Source organism: Muscardinus avellanarius, assembly GCF_963383645.1.
Source record: "Muscardinus avellanarius genome assembly, chromosome: 2".
In the NCBI taxonomy this organism is placed as follows: Eukaryota; Metazoa; Chordata; class Mammalia; order Rodentia; family Gliridae; genus Muscardinus; species Muscardinus avellanarius.
The window spans coordinates 34,474,718-34,484,172 of NC_137787.1; positions in this window are offsets into that span (position 1 = coordinate 34,474,718).

Consider the following 9,455-nt stretch of genomic DNA (forward strand, 5'->3'; position numbering starts at 1 on the left):
TGAAGTCTGTTTCCTAAAACAGATTACCCTACTCCCTACACTTTTTTCTGTTGGAATCTCATTTTCAGCAGCTCACTGAACTAAAGATCCTATTTAGGTTTAGAATACAGAGCATCTTCTTCCTAGACATCTACTGAAAGCTAATTTCTCTACCCTGGATCCTCAAAGGGTTACCATCTTCCTTCTACATTTGGATATCCCATGCTTTGAGAAACATTCTATTCTGCTCCATATTTTTGCTACAGTAATAGTCTGCATTTCTAGGGTATCATGTATACTTCTGTCAGAAAGGCTTAGATGTAATTGTAACAATTATGCTTAATGTTTAAATGAATACTTATCTTATTCATTACAAGTAGAGATACCATGGTTTCTTCCTTTCACTCTTTCTTAGCTTTTTAGAGTAGATATTTTATTTGCTTATTTTAAATTATCACAGACACTAAGAGAAAAATATAATCAGTAACCTACTGGGCCACCAAATGCTCTCCTTGTCCAACTCTCACCCACCTTCTTCTACCTGACTTGGATAAGCCCATCCCCAGGAGGTCTCTGCTCCCCAAACCAGTATCTAACCAAGATCAAAATTAAATTCATATTCTTGCTATCTGTTTTCTTTTTAGTGGATGTCACCTTGCCAGGACCTTCCTTAGAATCCTAACTTCATAATCCCAGGTCTGAGATACATACCTATTCCCTTAATATGTGTGTTGTCTCAAAATTCATCCAATTATTCTTTCAGTATTTTATGCTGATATTTTGGATTCTCCCCTCCAAAATTAAACATGTCCAAAATTCTTTCTAACCATTTGGCATATTTATGCAGTCTTCAAGGGACAATTTACTGATAGCTTTTACTTTGGATTTTCAACCTAAGGCTTTAAGATGCCACCTCTCAAAAGTTTTCCAATTCCTGGTGACCTCTAGGTCTGTTCTCTGAAAGGTGGCCTCTCTCCCTTTATTAAATTACAAGTAGTCATAGATACTGTTTATGACTTATTAACAAATAAAATGCTTCCCCCAGCCTAATGTACTGTTTAGGAACAAGTAGACCAAATCTGATTCATTTTCTCTTTTATAGTTCTTTTCCTCTTTCATGTTTTCATCAGCAGCATTTCCCTAAAAAAAAAAAAAAAAAAAAAAAAAAAAAAAATCTTGCCTCCTCCAGCTTAATCATACTGTCTTCCTCCATAGTCTTCATTCATATATGTTCCATCTCACAAAGGACGATCAAGACATATTTTTCAAACCACTTTGATTCCTTCTGAGTTTCTTAAGAACAGCTGTTCCTAGAGGCCGGATATCATAGGAGGAAATATTTTTAATAGCCTTCTGAGACTTCAGGTTTGAGATGATTTCCATGAATTATTTCTCAACAAAAACTGTGTGATGAAATAATCTCTTTATAATAATAGTAACCATTTCTTCTTTTTTAACAGCTTCATTGAAGTACAATTTATATACAGAACATTCACCATTAATTTTGTGGTGAATTAATTAATTTACCATTAATTCAGGCTGATGAGATTTGGCACATGCATACAATAATGTAACCACACTTGAGATTAAGATATAGAATATTTTTATAACCTCATGAATATTTCTAATAATCCTACCTCTACTCTTGGTACCAGAAAATTACTAATTTGTTTCCTGTCACTCATTTTGTATTTTCTAGAATGTCATAAAAATATGATTATATAATATGTTATCTTTCACATCTGGTTTCTCTCAGTGAGCCAGATATTTTGGAGATATATTCATGTTATTTTACATATTAATTGTGTGTTCTTTTATATTATTGAGTAATATTTCATTGTATAGGCTTTTTATATTTAACTTATTAAGTCACTGGATGATGGAGATTTTGGTTGTTTTTAACTTTTAGCTAGTATGAATACTGCTGTCATGAAAATTTGCATACAAGTGTTTGTGTAGACATCTATTTACATTCCTTTGAGGAAGAGTTTATGAGTAAAATTGTTATGGTAAAGTATGTTTATCTTTATAATAAATTGCTAAACTGTTTTCCAGAATGGCCATTTGACATTCCCATTCGCAATACGTGGCTACACCTTAATTATAGCTATACTAGTAAGAGTTTTAATTTTCATTTTTCTGAAAATACACATTTGTTTGTTTGGTAGTACTGGGGATGGAACCCAGGGGCATTCTACCTCTGAGCTACACCCTCAGCCCTATTTTTTTATTCTTTATTTTGAAACAGGGTCTCACTAAGTTGCAAGGGGCCTAAGTAGTAGCTGAAGCTGTCTGCGAACCACGATCCTCCTGTCTCAGCCTCCCAAATGCTGGGATTACAAGTATGCACCACCATACCCTGCTAAAATACATGTTTTTATGTACTTATTAGCTAACCACTTATCTTCCTTTGTGAAGTGCCTATTAAATCTCATGCCAATTTTTAATTGTTTTTTTCTTATTATTATTGAGTTATAAGGGTTGTTTCTATATTCTGGTGATAAATCTATTGTCAGGCAAACAGATTAAAAATAATTTCTACCTATTTTTGTTTTCTGTGACTTGAATTTTTGTTTTCTTAAGAGTAGTTTTCAAAGATCAAAATCCAGTCTATGAAGTCTAATTTGTGATTTTTTCATGATTTATACTTTCTTCAGTTAATTACTCTGACAGAATTTGAGAACTTTTTATGATGCTTCCTAAAAAACAAAAAGTGAAACTCCCCACTCAAGGGCCTCAATCTTCATGTATTATCTTGCTCAAAAAAATGTACCAGTAACTGTTACCTATCATTTTAGTGAAGAAAGAAAAAATAGTATTTGGGTCAAAAGCTAGGAATGTTACTGTAATAAGAGTTCCCTCCACATAAACCATGAGGAAACTGGGATAATTGTTTCTTCCTAGCCTCCTGCACCTGGAATATCCCTTCAGTGTTCATACATACTGATTTTGCCATCTTTGCTCCTGTCAAAGTCCTTTTCATCCTTTAAGGCTTAATTCACATATGGCTTATTAATTAGGATTCCTACCTCTCTTGTATCACCCAGCCTGACATCTATTTAACACTTAATTTTCACCTAGCTTATGTTCTGTGTTGTCTGTTTTATCTCTAAGTTATATTCCCTTGAAGGCACTAATCAGGATTTATATTTTTTTAATTCTGTATAGCACCTAGTAGAGTATCTATACACGATAGATTCAACAATTTTTTCTTTGAAAAAATATGAAAATGGGAGGAAGAGGGGAGAAAGAAAAGATGTCTTCCCACCAGCATTCTTGCAGCTATAATCTAAAAGACTGTCCATGTAAATTAGAGGAAAGAAGATTTATTTACTTAAGGTTGTGGGTTTAATTTATGTGAGGCCAGGGACCACAGATCTCAGGGCATGGCAACAGGAAATGAAGAAAGGAAGAACACATGGACTGTGCTCACATCATGGACACTGGGAGCAAGAGAGAGCAGAATCATATAGAATCCCAGGGACCCACCTCCAGCCACACCCTACTGGCCTGATCATCACCCAGATAAATCCATCACAGTGTAAGTGCAAGCCTCATAACTCAGTTACATCAGTTCCAAACACTAATAAATGAGCCCTTTAGGGTATATGTTATATCTAACTACAACAAGGTGTATGAGATAGTATGGAGAGGAATGTTTATTCTGTGTTACTTGTTATGGTTAGATGTAGAATGACCCCTGAAGAGTTCACATATCGATATTTAGTTGATGTAATTAAGTCATGAGGGTTATAAAAGCACCAGGAGATAAATCCATTGTAATAGATTTACTGAGTGGTCACCTAGGCAGCTGGGCTGTGGCTAGCAAAGGTGCTTCCCTGGGCATGTGGCCTTAGGGACAGTGCTTTTACTTTTGGATCTCCTTGATTGTCTGCTCTTCCTTGCTTCCAGCCTTCAGGATATGAGAGCAGAGGTCTTGCTCCTTCCCTTTCTCTGTTTCCTGCCACCATGCCCTGACCTCCACAGATCCTGGCCTCACATGGACTGAACCTCAAAGATGCCAAAAACTGTGAACAAATACATTAGAATATAAGAATGATATTACAAGGAGACAAACTTCAGCTCAACATAAGGAAGAATTAACCAAAAATTTGATTTTTTTTTTTTTTTTTTTTTTTTTTTTTGCGGGTCTGGGGATGGAAACCAGGGGCATTTGACCTCCGAGTAACACCACCTGCCCTATTTTTTTTATTCTTTATTTTGAAACAGGGCCTTACTAAGTAGCTGAGGCTGTCCACAAACCTTGATCCTCCGGTCTCAGCCTCCCAAATGCTGGGATTACAAGCGTGCGCCACCATGCCTGGCTTGAAATTTTTATAAACAGAAAAGGATGCCATGTGAAAATGAGCTTTATGTTCCTAAATGTACTCAAGGAAAATCGGAATGACTCGTGATTGTGGAATAAACAACTGTGACACTGACCAAGAGATTGTATCAGGTGTGAGGACACATCCATGTCCTTCCTATTTGAACATCCATGGATGGTCACCTGTTGACCATGTAGACTCTTGATTGTCCTACATCCATGTCATTTTTGTTTTGTTTCTTTATTGCCTCAAAGCTGGGGTGCTCCAAACTGTACTGCCTGATTCTGTCCTCCTTCTAATTGTTTCTATCTATCTAATTATCACCTTCAAAAGTATCTTTCAGTTACCAAGAATGACCTAGAACATTTCATCAGGTAAGGTATTAGCATGCATATGTGAGCAATGGTTATCAGAAAACAGTAGAGAGGAGGAGAAAATGACAACTATGGGATGCAGCACAGATCAGTAGCTATAATAAACCAGGAAGGCAGCTCCTTGACAAGAAAAATAAAGCAGGGAAGATAACATACAAACAAAAACACAAAAAAGGGAACCACGGCGGAATAAAATCCAATAGTCAGAACACGAGATCGATAGCAAAGAATCTGAGCGTGTGACTGATCTGAGGGTTAGTGCTGGCAAGTTATTTTTTGCTTGAGTTATAATGACAGTTGCATTATTTTCAGGTTTTATCAAATACAGTAAGTAGTAGAGCTATAAATAAATGTAAAGGATTTAGTAGAGGGCAAAGGAATAGGGTCTGAGTCCCAGAACCTAAGTCTCAAAAGGATTTAGTAGATAGTAAAAAGATGGAACTGACTCCTGGTCTTTATTCTTTCTTTTTTCTCTTCTCTTTCTTTCTTTTTTTTCAGAACCAAGATATACCCTAACTCTTTTTATTTATTGTTTGATGCAAGGTCTCACTAAGTTGCAGAGGCTATTCTTGAACCTGCTATCCTCCTGGCTTGACCTCCCAAGTACGGAGGCATGTACTATCATGCCCAGCCACTCTTTCATTTTTTTTTTTTTTAAAAAGCAGCTATTGGCCAGAGCTTCTTCCATGTGGCAAAAACTTGGATGAAGAAGTTTACAGAAGTGTCCCTTGGTTCATGGCAGAGTGGAGAGTGGAGGGCTTTGGCCATGTAGAACAGGGAGGCCTAGGGATGTGGTCAAGTCCTGGTAAAGAGAAAGAAGTTTCTACCACATTTTACTTTCTTCCTTTCTCAACTTCTTCATACTTGCCCCTGTGATAGAGAAAGGTGGGAGATAAGAGAAGAGAATGGATGTCTAGGGAGAGGACATAGGGTTCTGTGGGGTTGGGTTAAGTAGGATAAAGCAAGTGAGAAGGTATGAATTAGTTTCTTGTCTTCTTCTGATTCTTACTAGTACTTTAGCCACAGTGGCACCATTTTGCTTCTTTGAGACATCTATGAAATTAGGCTGGGGATCCTTGGAGGGCCTGTGGTTTGGAGATGTGGTGGTCTCTCTTGCTGAGCTTTGTAAATATTTTTCCTTGTGATTAGATTTAATGTCTTAGACCTTGCTTTCACTCGTGCATAAATTATTCCTCTAGACAGTTAAAAATCGGAATGGTTAGATTTCTCTAACATTTTGCTTAAAATTCAGAATTCAACATAATTGTTTCTTCAGGGTGAAAAAGTGGAGTCAGGCAGGGGAGAGAAGAGTGAAGAGATAGTCTGATTATTTTAAGTCACTCCTTTGATCATCATATACCAATAGGACTTGCTCCTAGCACCTTGTTTGGGAAATGGTAGTCTGGATCTAAGCTCCAGATGAAGGCCGGTCAATAGTTCCCATATTTCTCATGTTCATTCACTGAAGTTCCTTTCTGTTAAAGATGAGAGCTTCACAGAAATATGTTTGTTTGTTTTTTACTGTTATAAGGAAATAAATTCAGACATCATAGCAATATATATATATATATATATATATATATATATATATATATATATATCATGAGATGGAGGAAATAGAAGTTACCCATTCTGATTTCCATTAGAGAGGAAACTCTGACCCCAAATAATTTAGTTAAGTCTAGCATACTTCCCACATTAATAAAGTAAGCAAGCATTAAAAGCTAATGTCAACTTCTTTTAGGATTTTGGCAGGCTCTGCCCAAAAAAAAAAAAAAATCTACTCCGAGTGGTGGGGACCCAGTGATATGGAGGACAGGATAGGACAGGCTTCTAAGTGATGCGACCAAGTCTGTTCTTAACATGGGTCCAGACTGTATTGATTTTCAAATATAGTTGATTCTTCATGGATTCATTTCCCTTAATAGATTTACTAGCAAAACAATGAATCACTGAGTCCACAGCTCCTCTTGGTAAAAGTAGTAAAAGAACATGCAGCTTTGAAAGAGTAGAGGACAGGGAAGGGCACTCGTGTCTACACTCCCTGCCCTCCCTCTCCCCAGCATCGGCACATTGAAGAACAATCAGCTGCCCAGCAGGCTCAAGTCTAAATCTCTTTGATTTAGAACTGCAGGACTAAGACTCAGAACATGGCCTACAGGACAGAGAAAGAATCTATCAAAGACAATAACTCAGGATTTCTCAAAGAAGAGACTTAGAGAAGGAAGTAGGGAATCTGAAGTCTAGGAACCAAGGTTGGGAGTTGGAGAGAGGGCTCACGGGCACCCTCTATTACCCCAAAAGTCTCAGTGTTCAGCTGATGTGTCTTTGAAACTCAAGGTATAATGTGGTAGATGATGCAGATTTTTATACATCAAGCACAGGGAGAGAAAAGCAACACTTCCAGGATGTTCTGGCAGAAGAACCACATACATTGGGAGTGGGAGTGTGTGAAGAGAGGGAGGAAGACATTAAGAGCCTGATGGTTAGGGAACTGTGGAAGGCTGAATAATGGCCCTCAAAATATATTCTGTCTTAATCCCTGGAACCTGTGAGTTAATTACCATAAGTGGAAGAGGACTTTGCAGATGTAATTAGTTAAGCATATTGAAATGGGGAGAGGTGAAGCAGCACATATCAGTCCTGCCGACACTTGATCTCCATTGCCTTAAAAATAGCATTCTTACAAAAGCCAGAAAACACCATAACTTTAAAAAGAACAAAGGTAACAAGGGAAGAAAAAAAAAGACTAGAAGACCAATCAGAGAGCAGAAAAGAAATCCACCTGCCTTGTGACTACCACAGAGGTGCCATCTTGCCTAACTGCACCCAACTCCAGAGATGAACAGGAAAACAAGCAAGGACTTGTAGTAAGCAGCTGCAGATTATTGGAATTGTAATTCATCAGTTTCTCCTGTGCAAACTCCAGCTACAACTTGCAGCAGTGACAGCCAAGCTCACCATGCCCTACAGAGATCAAGACCAGTGCTCAGCAACAACATAAGTGAAGCTGCTGTAGCTGCAGAAGAACACCCAGTGCAGCACCCCCAGGAACTCGCGCAGCCCCGATAAATTCCCTGGGTCTGAGTCTTTGCGTGGAACCCAGCAAAGGTGGGAGTACAGTCTACAACTTGCAGCAGTGGCGGCTGAGCTTACCACACCCTCCAGAGATCAAGACCAGCACTCAACAATGCTGTAAGTGAAGCCACCATACCTGCAGGAGAAGGTAGGTCCAGCGTGGCACCCCCAGGGACTGGCACAGCTGTGATAAACTCCCTGGGTCTGAGTCTTTGTGTGGAACCCAGTGAAGGTGGGGGTGGAGTCTACAACTTGCAGCAGTGGCGGCCATGCTTACCACACCCTCCAGGATCCAGACCAGTACTCTGCAACACTGTAAGTGAAGCTGCTGTTCCTGAGGGAGAATGCCCAGCACAGTGCCCACAGGGACTTGCGCAGCCAGGATAAACTCCCTGGGTCTCAGACTTTGCGTGCAACCCAGTGAAGGTGGGGGTGGAGTCTGCTGTTGGACACAGCAGAGGCTAGACTCAGGATCCGCATCCGTTGAAAGTGTAGGGTGAGACCTATGCTTTTCTGTTTTTTTTTTTGCAGGTCTGGGGGTGGAACCCAGGGCATTCAACCTCCAAGCTACACCCCCTGCCCTATTTTTTTTTAATTCTTTATTTTGAAACAGGGTCTCACTAAGTTGCAGAGGGCCTCACTAAGTAGCTCAGGTTGTCCACGAACCTTCATCCTCCTGTCTCAGCCTCCCAATGCTGGGATTACAAGTGTGCGCCACCACGGCAGACCTGTGCTTAACACTAGATCCAACTAGTAGAATCTCCGGGTCACCACAGACCATTCCTAGCTTATAAAGAGGGAGGGAGTGGGATGGGGACTGGGTGGGGGCTGGCTGGGTGATGTGTACATTTAAGTCTACACAATTTTTTTTTTGCTTCATCATGATGTATAAATACAATGCACCAATAAAATTTAAAAAAATAATTTTGTCTCACCCTCAGAATGAAACCCATCTCTACTTTGGCATGTTCTCACAAGACTGGGAAAATATATGCTTTTCAGTTGAAATTTATTTCTGATGAATTGTCATTTCTTTAAATGTAACTCTGAGTGGACTTAGAGGTACCTGGATTTTATACTGAGGATTTTACAGAAATTTAGGTGACATTTTGAACTTCCCCAAGAAAACACACTCACCATGGCACCATATGATTGGAATAATAATGGCAGCAACTGCCATACTTATTAGATGTGAATTCCAAGCTGCAGTTGTTCTGGATTATCACTGTAAAACCGAAAGAATAAATAGAAATAGAACACCAAGAAGTCACATTTCAGAACTGAATATGTTGTCAAAGAACCATACTTGGATACCATGATGGTATTTATTAATATGGAAGATAAACGCTTTTTCCATATTCAGCTAGAAATTTTTTTAATCTGCTTCAACAGATAAATACCCCATTTTTCTTTCTTAAGGAGAAAGAAAATCAAACATCCATGGTTTAAAGGACTTGCTCAATTCTATTCTCAGAGACCAGATTTCCCCATGAACCTGCTTGACCACGGCTTCTAGTTTTTTGAAAATGAAAAAAACAAAACATAGGAAGAATTCTGCTAAGGATATAAGAGAGACAGGATGGCTTGGGTCCCAGTTAGAGCATGTCCCTGGAATGACACAGAATGGATAGATTTTGAAAGAATGAGAAAGTTAGGAGTCCACAAGGGATGGTGTTAGGTGTTATTTATAGGTTTG